At 43.2% G+C, this 12,368-nt stretch overlaps 1 protein-coding gene across 5 annotated transcripts in view; it reads right to left on the reverse strand.

Moving 5' to 3' along the window:
- meis1b (Meis homeobox 1 b) overlaps positions 1–12,368 on the reverse strand; it is a 129,723-nt gene that overhangs the window by 60,502 nt on the left and 56,853 nt on the right. For 4 of the 5 annotated variants that reach the window (XM_085922199.1, XM_085922196.1, XM_085922200.1 and 1 more), the window contains 2 exons: positions 5,986–6,104; positions 1,770–1,820 (listed from right to left, as the gene is read on the reverse strand). The gene's annotated coding sequence lies outside the window, so the exon portion shown is untranslated. The remainder of the gene's footprint in view (positions 1–1,769; positions 1,821–5,985; positions 6,105–12,368) is intronic. The other variant, XM_085922198.1, reaches the window with a different exon arrangement.

Below are 12,368 nucleotides of genomic sequence, written 5' to 3' on the forward strand. Positions count from 1 at the left end.
GAGGAAGCGGGGGGGAGGTGTGAAGATTCATCTTTTCATGGCGATGGGTGTGAGTGGCAGAAGCCTGGAGGACTTTAAAAGTCCATTTGAGTTCTGATAGGACATCTTTGGGAGACAAGATGAGGGAAAAAATAACGATATTGCAATCATATTGGACAAGTTGCAATGTCCTGATCCAATCTGAATTTTTTTTTCTTCTAATATAAAAATTCCCAAATCATACAATTGCTCTATCATGATGTCATTGGTATCAGTGGCAATTATCGTGATATCATAAGGCAGGAACGTAGATTTTCTTGAGATACATCAATTATCGCTGTATCATGATACGATTGATATAATTGGAAACGTATCTTGATATCGTATTCTTACTCTACATTCTTTCATTTCACAGATGACGTATTCCCACTACACCAATATCGCACGACGGCCGTATCGTGATACCACTAGCGATGACAGCCAAGTAATTCCCACTAATAATGCACCTAACATTAAACTTTAAAAGACTCCCAAAAACTTCAGTTTTTATTGCTGAGCAAGTGACTATTTTTAGTTGAGGGAAAGATTAGTAATTTTCCAAAGCCGAGTAATAATTTCATATTTAAAGCCCCTCTGCTTGACTGCGCAGCAGATGGGTCTTTAAAGCAAATGCCAGATTATTCTTATTTTTGGAAGACTGTTTAACTAATATGAAAATATAAAAATGTAGCGGCGTATTCATCAGCTTTTTACAGCTGTACTATGTCACTGCTTTCATTTTTTTATGACTTAAGTCTTTGTTGTTGTTTTCTCGTTGCTAGAGAACACCCGTTCTTAAACTCAGGTGCGAGCGCCCCTAGGGGAATAAAAGTAGAATGACAGCCTGAGTGTAAATGATTTTGTTTTCTAGGCTGAAGCTTTTTTCTGTGGGGGTGGGGGAGGACGGCATTATCTGGAATTTTTTTTTAATGATGCGTATGCTTCATAATATTTTGGTTTATTTTACCTACACGAGCGACAAATGTCATTGATCTTTTTTGTAATTGTGATTAAATATGACTACTTCAGATCCATTAACTGTCACTTTTATGAAATTCCTGACAGAATAATACAATAACAAATGTGCATATTGTGAGCAGGTGTACTTAATGTTGTGTCCAAAGGTGACCTTCCCCAAAGTTATCTTTTCCGAAGTTCACCGAGAGGTCGTGGGTGACACGATGTCACGCTGACATGACCCGAATGAGGAATCTCGCCAAGCGTGAGGGATTGAGTCTGCGAACGCGGCTCAGAACATCCGAGTCAAGGCGGCTCACAAAAGCGGCGCCCGCTGTCAACGAATCCCGCGATTGATTCGTCCTTCCGTTAATTATGACGACCGTCATTTAATGTTTGACAGCATCCATCTTGACGTCCTTTGTGATTGGTGGCACACCTGCCTGGCTTTAATTACAACGTTTTCTTTTCGGCCTTGAGATGCCAAACGTTCGAGCCAAAGAAAATCACAAGTTGTCAATGAGAACACCTGGAGAAAGATTTCAATTGTTTTTCATCCCAGCTGTTACCCATTGTTGCTCCATCTTTTTGACAGAAAAACCTCATTAAAGTCAACAATTGTTGCATTTTTCAACAGAATTAGCCACATTTTTTTGTATCAAGTAACTTCACTCAACCCATCTCTGAGTTAGTACCTCTACTTGACATATCGATAAAATATTTTGGACTTTTTTTCCATACTTTAGAACGGTATGAGTGAGGCAATAAATGAAGCTGCCTCAATCTGCACGTACCTTTTTAGCTGATCAGTTCCTTCTGCATCATTTCTTGTCGCCCTTAGTCTCCTGTGGAATAAATAAAATGGCTGCCTTATTGTGACATTTGAGGATACACAGCGAGAAATGACAACAATAGCAATGCATATCATCTTCCCTCCGGAAGCTGCAGTATATCGTAGCCACAGTCTCCGCTTCACTGCAGCTGCCCATAATCTCTTCGAAAATAAAAAGATGCGTGGAAGTAAATCTTTCGTTTGTAGCGGTTCTAAATCTAGACGCATCCTGTCTTTTTGTTGGTGCAGTTTCTGACATCTGAAAGGTGAAACTGAATGCCCAGGCTTGGTCGTAAACGTCCCTCTCCTCTCATTATTCCAACGTTTCTTCAAACCCCCCCCCCCCCCGGCAGGGCGCTGGTGGCGCTGTGGAAATGGGATGATAAATCGGAGCGGGTCGATAGTCGATCCATAGTCTCTGTGTTGTTGGCTTTCACTTGAGCATAATTTATATGTCGGCTGATCAATAACTAATCTCGGGCCCGTCGTCCGCACTGAAATAAAGACCAGAGTGATGATGATGGCCCGGGGAGAAGGGTGTGTGGCGGAATGTGAGGGGAATTGATGCACCACCGTCACACACACAAACGGATCGAGGTTCACGCAGCTAAAAAAAAAGTTTGAATGACTTTTGGGAAAGACATGACTGACTCCTCTAATTACGTCATTGTTAGGTTTTGGAATTACTGTTGTTACTCTTACAATTATTATTGTTATATATTTTTTTTGCATCTCTGTCTTGCAGCTGTTCAAGACAAACTGTTGTTGGAGTGTCGTCTGGTAGCTTCTTTAGATGTGTGTGAGAGTGTGTGTGTGTGTGTGTGTGTGAATGCATGTGCGTGTAAGGGGCCGGCCAGCGGCGCTGAGGGGGCTGAACCCCGTGGCCTCAGATTAGCCCCTGCTTGATAGGATTAGGCTCTAATGACTGTGACTTGGAAGACAAAGCGAGTTTGTGCAAAGAGGCTTAGATATGGAAGAATTAGCAGCAACCTTCCATGGCACTGGGCTGGCCTTCGCTTGCTCTTCTTCTTCTTCAGGACCTTTTTGCTCATCGCCGCCACCCAAGACTTTGACACCTCCCCGATACCCCCCCCCCTTCCCCACATGGTGGACCTTCTCCAATGTTACACATTTTTAATTTTATAATCCAGAGAGGACCCACTGGACTGCTACAGCAATGTGGAGACTACGGAGAACGCTAATGATAACGCTAGGGTGTTATATCCAACTGTGTGTGTGGGGGGGTCAAGGAGCAAACATTTCTTATGTCCAGTTGCAGCAAAGTGGAGACTGCGGAGTCTAACCGCTGCATCCAATTCGTGCAATGAGACTTATAAAAAAAAAAAGAAGAAGAAAAAAAAAAAAAAAAAAAAAAAGCAACACGATCCTCGAATGGTCACAGCATAAATCAGCATACAGAATATTCTTATTGACCTAAGCCCTTGTTATGAGTAAATACAGAAACAGGCTCACTGAGTTGGAGGCAAGCTTCCAGTGTATGCGTGTGTGTGTGTGTGTGTGTGTGTGTGTGTGTGTGTGTGTGTGTGTGTGTGTGTGTGTGTGTGTGTGTGTGTGTGTGTGTGTGTGTGTGTGTGTGTGTGTGTTGCTTAGGGAGGCTAAGGAGAGGCTAAGGAGATCAGTAGAGTGGGGGATATCACGCCTCTTAAGCATGTATACACTTGCTAACTTTTACTTTTGGGGGAAAGGGGGGGGTGCTAGGATAAATCCCTCACTCATCAAAGCATGATGGACTCTCCTCACTGCCCTCTACCTTAAGCCCCCTCTCATCCCTCCCCACTTTTTACAAATCTCCAAGTAACACAAACATTTGAGTTGTTTAGAGCAGGGGGAAAAAAAAAAAAAAAAAAAAAGTATTTTAATCTCATTACGAGTTGCTTATTCTTTGGCGATTTCCAAATGGGACTGAGAAGGAGGAAAACAGTTTCATATTTCTGTAAGCCTCAAAGTTTTGGCAAGAGAAAGAGAACTTGGACCTAATTCCATCTCATGCTGGCGTTGGGGCCGCTGCGATCTGGAGGGCCGCGCTGGCCGGGGGCCTGAGCCCGTAAATTGGATATTAGGCGGGTTGGGGAGGGGGCGGGGGCTGATATAAAGGAGCCAGTGTGCGCTGCCGTCATCGGGGAATTATTGCCGCTCTCCCCCGGCGTACGTGCCTGGGCCGCATAGATGCTCATCTCAAAGACTGTATCCGTCGCTTCCCGAGCCCAGAATAGGATTTTCCAGCTGCAGCCTCCCGTTTGAATACAAGCATTCCAAATTGTTAAGTGGCATTCTTCCTCTTTTCTTTTGCTATAAACACTTTTTTTTTTTTTTTCCTGCCCCGCTCCACCCGCGGTCCCTTTGGTATGTCTGACTGACTACATATATATTTCATCTTTTCTTCTCTCTTCCAGGGAACAAAAGTCAGATTTTTCCTTTTGGGAAAGTTTCACAGAAGGACAAAAGAATTTCCTGCAGACTGAGCTTGACAGAAAACTGTCATTTGCATGCCAGGCCAGTAGTTGGCGTGCCATCCTGTAATTTTTTTTTTTTTCTTCCAAAAATTCAACTCTGGTCTTGTCCAAACGTCATAAGACTTAAAAAGGATCATATATAAAAAAAACTAAAAAAATAATAAAAAGGAGAGTACGGGCAAGAAAGCGTATAGGTGCAGCAAAGTGGAGACTCTGGGCGGTAAGGCATCTAGTCATGCATCCTCAAATATTACATTTTATATTCTTTGGGAGACTGACAACAACAAAAAAGTAGCAGTTGCAGCAAAGTGAAAAATTTGGAGTATAAAATTAAGCTTGATTTTTTTTTTAGTGTACACAAATATATTGCTGCCTCTCTCTTTCTTAAGTTGTACTTAATTCTTTTGCTGCCCCCCCCCCTCCTCCTCCCAAGGCTGCCATGTCCTTGTGGCCCAACCACACAAAGCGCTCCAGCGGCCCCTTCCCGTGGGTAATCCCAAACAGGGCCATGAGAGGGTGTGAAATTAAATACATTACAGCATTGCAGATTAACGTCCTCCGTAGGCAGTTGCTCATCCACATCAAACTGTTTTGCTCCTTAAAGGGGGCTAACATTTGATCCGGGTTTGAAAGCGGCGAGCGATGGGAGGAAGAGGTCGGCCCGGGAGGCCAGGCCACATAGGGTCGGCTTAGAAAAATAACACGCTGGTTGGCGAGCGTGCTGAACGGAACCTTTACGGTGGTTTGCGATTGGAAGCCCGCCCGCCTGTGTTGGCGACAACAGACGAGCGTGCGGCCAACGCAGGTGATGATACCGTACCTCTTTTCACAAGTCGTAAACCTTAATGCACCGTTTCCCGCCGTACTGCAACTTTTCAAGCACGGAAGTGCACAAAAATAAATTATTTTCATAAAACACTAGCTCAGTTTTAGTCACTCTCAGTCTTCACTCCGATGAGGATCCACAGCTAGAAAAGATACCAATGAAAAAAAAAAACATTTGGCCGTGCTAGATGACACTCCACAGTCTCTACTTTGCTGCAGTGCCCTATTTTGTACCTCACACTATATTTTTGCATCTTCTAGCTCTTTTGTGGTTGGTCCATGACCCGGCAGACGTTCGCAAAGGGTCACATGTGCAGGGAAGTCCATCCAGCTGGGATCAGTCCTCCGATATCCCGTTCTCCCCCTTTCTAATGAGTCTCCTGGGGATGCCGCCTCCTACTTAATCCACTCGTCTATTTTGACTTCCTGCGCTCGAGGAGCTCACAAGGCCGGTAAAGGTTGCGTGTTGCGCTCAATGACTTCAATTGATGCAAGCAGACTACCACGAGTTTGGGTTACACCACATCAATGGATCCGTGGGGACAAGAGATATTAGACGCTGACGAGAACTCAACATCAAAGATTTTGAAACAGAAATACCAATGCCAAGTGTCGTTTGATTATAGTGGACTTGGAGATCATTTGGTCCAATTTCTATCAAATGTAGCATAACACTTGCTTATAAGCACATACCATTATCTTAGCACGTTGCTAGCATCATTAGCCGGTGAGGCCGTGATGTTAGCATTTTACTTACAACACTTGCTTATAAGCACATACTATTATTTTAGCATGTCACTAGCATCATTAGCTTAGCCAGTGAAGTCGTGAGGTTAGCATTTGATTTACAAACGCATAAAAGTTTGACGTTGTGAATACCTTTCTTTAGGCTGTGACTTTTAGTCAACAACTCCAGTGTTGACATCTGTCTTGTGTACTGGTCCTGCGGGGACTTTAACACTTGGACGGACATGAGCGAAGCGGTCCAGAAGTAGCAGCTGCCACAGAGACAAAACACAAAAGCCACTCAGAGATCCAAAAGACACAACAGCAACATCTGCGCTGGCCCAGACACAGCAAAACTTATTAAGAGCGCCACAGTCGGGAAAATTTTGGTTTTATGACCGAGGCACTGGCCGACGTCGCGTCGGACAAAGTTTCCATCTTGTTAGAACAAGTTTGACACTTACAAGCATTTCCACAATGATAGTCAAGTCGAGCTCTTGGGAAGTAAACTTTAAGAAGGTTACCATCAAACAATCGATAGCTTTTACGACGTATAGATAATGCACACATGCCGGGAGTGGGGTATTCAATTTGAAGGCCTTCAATGTATACCAAGGTGAGCCACTTTGTGTTAGGTGCACTTAACTTGGAGAGCAAAAACATTTTTGCTAGCATAACACAAGAAATTTGACACTACGTTGTACCATTGACCCAATTCTACGATAAAATGTGCTACGAAAAAAAAAAAAAAAGATCAAGGTTGAGGTTAAAATACATCTCATAATGATAAGAACGGCTTAACTTGAAATCTGACAGCTCATAAACAAACACACCGGAATGTTTTGTTGGTAATATCGAGTGATGACAGTGCCGTCATTCCGGTTCCCATCTGAAGATCGCTATTGACAAACAAAAGACGTAAACTTGACGATAATCGGCAAACGACGACACAATACCTGTCAGACGAAAGCGACGAAATCTGAGGCTTATCTGCAACGCCGTACGCTAACGTTGAGCTAACCTGACAAAGGCGGCTATTGTGTCTTTTTGCTAACACGTCAGTCACTCAGGAAAGACGCTAAAAGGGAAGCTAACAAGACCAGGACACTGATTCAGGAGAAGAATAAACAGTTGAATAAAGACAGCAAAGAAGCATAAATCATAGAATTGAGACCCCCCCCCTCCTTTCTTCCTGCTCAGATGGAGGGATTACCCCAGGAGGAAGTGCTTTGATTGGGGCACAATGGGTATCCATCCTCTTGCTTGATTCCAAAGATCCACCAGGTAAATCCCTAATGCGAGTGGATCGGACGACGGCTGATTTTTTTTTTTTTTGCAAAAAAAAAAAAGTAGAACGAGTTCAGAGGTGACATGTGCGGGCGGGAGAAGAAAAGGCCAACCGAGATGTTTCGCAGACGCCCCATAAAAGATTCAAATATGAGAGAAAACAGATGATTTTTACATCTACCACTGTCCTCTTTCATGTCGCAGAAAAAGTCTTCCGTGTTGTTTTTTTTCCCCTCACTGGCCAAAATCTACAAGATGAACTTTGATTTATGATCTATTTATGTATCCTGCTCACACAAAGTGCCAGTCAGGTAAAATATACACTAATAGGACTCGTGGATATAAAAATATCCTGTCTAAGATTGTCTTGTTTGGAGTTCTGAGTGGCCAGATTGGAAACGGTAGAATGATCTCAATGACAATGTTTTCCTAAATACTAAATCTCAAATTTCTCCAAACACTTTTATTGGGGCCTTAAGGGATTTGGTCAGATTTACACATATACGACGTCATGCTTCAATGATGTAAACATACAGTAGAGGCCACTGAATGTAGAACAAAAGGTGTTTTACCTGCTACACGCCAAAAAAAAAAAAAATCACCGCTAGAGTGACATCAAAGTCGGCCTTCTAATTGAAATTCTTCACTCCCGTCGTCGGGATTTGGTTTAATGAGCTGAGAAACAGGCCGAGACAGCTGACTCCTGGCTCTCCATGTGTGTGTGTGGACATATCAGAGGAGCTTTCCCACCGCCAGGCCTCTCTGAGTGCACCAAGCCAGGTTTGGCTTCTCTCGGGCTACTGCGGCAATATACTTGCAACACACACACACACACACACACGCACACATGCACCTTCACTTTCCTCTGAAGCCTCTCCAGGTCTACAGATTTCACACACACATACGCGCACACACACGTACGTGCACACAGAAAAGGTCCAGAGGTTCGCAAAACTGCAGCAGTCTGTGTTTCTACTTAAATGTCATGTTTCTTTTTTTCTGTAGTAATACTTGGGAAATATCAGAGGGAAAACAATCCCCTGAATTTTTTTTAAAACATATCATGAACTGTTAATTATTTAGTATTTAGTATGAGAAAATAATGTTTATAAGACAAATATGAGGAAAATAGACAAAAAAAAGCACACTACAACCAAAACAAAAATATTGAGAAAAAGTTTTTCTTTAAAATGACACAAAACACCCCCCCCCCCCCCCCCCCCCCGAGTGTGTGTGTTTGTGCACATACTCGTGTGTAGTTGAGGCTTGTTAGAACGTGTGACAGCAGGGTGCACTTCTGGCAAACAGAGTCAAATACGACACTGGTGTTAATCTCCCACCCTGGACGAGTAAGGAGGAAGGGCGGGTAGCACCCTCACAACAAGGATCCCGTTCCAACTTTCATGGGCTCCCAGCGGGCCTCATCCGCCACACAGCGATTACCCAAAGCTCCAAAGCTAAAATCCACCCGTGACATCATCACAAGGGCCAACAAGTGGAGTTTATGGCCGCTTAAGGCAAATAAACGTTCTTTAACATCTTGAGTATTTGCCTGCTGATGCTTTAACTGGGCCGTTAGTCTTAGCATGGTCCACATTAAATGTCGTCACGAATCAATAAAGTGACAAGGACCACTTTCAGGTTATGAAAGCATTTTATATGAACTCATTCACTCCCATTGACGGAGAGAGACGTCAAAGATCCACTTTTGAACTGGTCTGGTATGATAATTCATTTGTATTTTTCGCCAGGTTGTAAATACAGTGGTCACGATTTTTGACCATAACTAACGTTTTCGGGAGATGATGACGTGGGGAAGGTCTCCTGGCACGGAGGTGTCACTCAAGCGCACACTGACCGTCTTTGTGCTCTCTGTGTCAGCTGTCCATCAAAGTGATTGGCAGACACGTGTCACACCGAGGGAATGTCGCGGGGAGTTGGCAAGAGAGCAAAAAGCCACGGCGGCAAATCGCAATAATCCATCTCCAGACGAAAAAAATGAAGAGAGGGGGGGTGAGGGGGCTTCATAGTTGAAATTCTAATAGTGTTAGGCCACAGGGTTCATGTCATTTTCTTCCGTAGCCAAAACAAATGATTAGAAAATTCCATTATTTGTCCATTATGCATATTGTTTGTGTGCAAATGGACTCACTTTAGCTCATCACGGGCCAATATGTCTGGACTCGGAACCAGCTGGGGTCCCCCCGGGTCCTAAAATTGCTCATCATTAGGGCTTAATGCAACCGGCTCTTCTTTTCTTACTAACCAGTTAATCAATATGTGAAAGGTTATACTCATAGCAATGTTTTTCCAGAAGAGGAGGAGGACCTCTGGAAGTTAGCGAATTAGCCTCCAACCTCAGGTCGAGAACAGAATTTGTCTTTGTGTTTACATTTGGGAGACGTCAACAAATCTCTTGACAGGTGGTCTGTCCGTCCCGTAAAGACACGAACAATAGATTACTATTAAAGTCAACAGTTTACTCAAATGGAACAAAATGTAATTTGCAATACTAATGAATAAATACATTATTTTCCCCTTCTTTCCCATAATTTTACAACAAATTGTATGTCATTACTTGCAGCTGTTTAAAACCTCCAACCGATCTGCGCTCGTTTTTTGGGATAGTTTCGCCCGTATAAATTAACGCTTGGCTGACACTGAGCTCAGACTATCAAACTCTATTTTTATGGCGGAAAATGAAAATGTCGTCGCACTAAGTATTTCATGAACAATATTCGTGTCCTGTATGAAGTACGAATCCCGCTACGCATTTGAGAACACTGCGGAATGCGGGATACTCCCACACCGCCGCTAACGCTAGCATTAAACATTAAAAAACCCGCAGGAAGAATGCCCTCGGCGCTAACGTGGCTCGCAGTGCTTTGTTGACGGGGGACATTCAGACCCCCAAAACACGCCTGCTCCATACATGCTCACTTTTCAAATATTGAAATTGTTGCCGTCTGATGGAACCCGAGTAGCGTCGGGTGCTTTTTGATCCTTCGTCTGAGTCTCCTCTGATCCGACAGACGACTTGGCTTGTCTCCCGCGGCAACGCGTCGAGGAGGATAAACGTGTTGATGGTGGCAGACGCTGCTGGAATTCCGTCCCGATGTGTCAAATTGGTTGTCGCCTCCTTGCTCTCTGCTTGGCCGTGATCTTTAGCTCCTTACGCCTCGTCGTGCCTTCCGTGACCTGACCAGCGTCCGGATGGCTTCATTTAACTGTCGTCTGCGTGTTACGTAGTTTCGTTAAATATCGCAATGTATCGGAGCGCGGTATCGCATCATATCGAATTGTAATCGTATCGGCGGGAGAATTTTCAATTTTCAGACATATATGTTTGCGAGTAGTAGACAAACATCCAAAACCGTAGTCTTTCCTGATCCTTCAGTGGATCGTCGACATAGTTTGAAGCTGTCACAGTGTTGTAACGAGCCCACTGGAGATTTAATGAGAGTGCCGCCCAAGCAAGCAGAAAGTATTTCAATCCAGAGTTTGTCCATTTGAGCCGGGATCAGCCGTGAAGCTAAAGTGCCGGATTCACATGATACCTTTCATCGCGTGTGTGTGTATGTGTGTGTTCTATCAAAGGCAGTAAGAAGACAGGCAAGACGTGATCTTGGCGCAATCCGACGAACATGTTGACTTGATTACTTCTTAGCACTTCTTAGCACCACATATATTCACTCTCTGCGTGGTGCGCGCTGATACGCCGCCAGCCAAATCGCCTAGCGAGGTTATAGTGCTAGCATGTAGCGCACACGCTTGACTTATGCATGAGCCACCCGTGCGCCGCTATCCCGGGAATTCAGATTCTTTTTCCCGCCATAAAACTTGCATGGCCTTCCCGCACTCCGAGGGGAGTAAATGATTCACGATATGGTAAGTAAGCAACGCGTGTTAATTCAGCCTTTTGCTGATAGGGTATCAAGTGAGGGCCACGGCTACATTTAGCCTCCCGTACCTCTTCGACATTAAGGGAGCATGCGGGAAGTTATGAGATGTGCCGCTAGCCTCGACAGTCAAGGTTTTTATTTATCATGCCAGTGTTGAATCCACACAGTAACAAAAGCGTAACCCTCAAGTCATTAGCCTAATAGCGTAGTTGCGTTAAATATTTTTAAGTTCGGTCACAATTAAAGGAGACTATTGAATGTGTTAGGCTTTTTCTTGTTTTACAAAAATGTAAACTGGCTTAGTAAAAGTGAATAAATTGTGCAAATAGTGTTCGATAAGTCATGGATTTTATTTAACTTTAAAAATATATTTTTAATCACAACTTTTAATTTGATATTTGTTGTCTTGTATTAAAAAGTTGCCATATGTTTTTTTTATTATTCTTTATCTTTTATACAAATAATTCTTTTTCACTTTATTTTATTGATTTATGTTTGTATATTTTATTGTCTTTTGAATTTGAAATAATTTTGTATGTCAGTAAAAGGAAACATAAAATAAAGATTTTATCATGATAATTGTATTTTCTTAAACTGATTTTATTTTTGTATAGTTTTCAAAAAACAGACTATAACATGGTTTCAGTGTGAAATGTTTTTTCTGATTGGAAAGTCAAATCCTTGCATTAGAGAACTCTGCTGACTGATACGTGAGCATAAATATAATTTGAATTTATTCATTTACCTCACTAATGTGATCTAGGCAAAAGAGCCCACACTTGCTACCCACTTACACCCCACCCCCCCACCCACCGCATCAGAGCGCCTCAAAAATTCAAATCAACATTTAAATAGTTTGATGTGTAAGTAAGATTCTGTGAACTCCATTATTTGCCCGCTATTTGCGTGAATAATTCAGTCGGGAGAGGGGGGCTGAATTATGGATAAAGTGTACAGTTTGAAGGAGGGTTTCACAGGAAGCCCGCGGCTACAGCCTCGCCTTTTAATGATGTCTGGAGACGCTGGACTGGAGCGCAAAGGGAGGGCAGCCGTCGTTAGCGTTAGTCGTTTACTTCAGATTTTTTTTTAAAATCCATATTGCAACTCAATTTGAGTGAATTATTGCACATCGGAGTAATAAACTTCCAATTCGAGCAAACATTTCTTGTCAAACAACTATGGAGAAAATTTGCCAACAATAGCAGAAGTCCAGAAGTGCCCATTCTGCAAGCTGGCTGGATGTGACACACACACGCCGCACACACACACACACACACACACACACACACACACACACACACACACACACACACACACAGCCTCCTTCACACACACATAAACACCCTT

This window comes from Syngnathus leptorhynchus, chromosome 10 (genome assembly GCF_054491065.1).
Source record: "Syngnathus leptorhynchus isolate UIUO chromosome 10, UIUO_Slep, whole genome shotgun sequence".
Taxonomy (NCBI): domain Eukaryota; kingdom Metazoa; phylum Chordata; class Actinopteri; order Syngnathiformes; family Syngnathidae; genus Syngnathus; species Syngnathus leptorhynchus.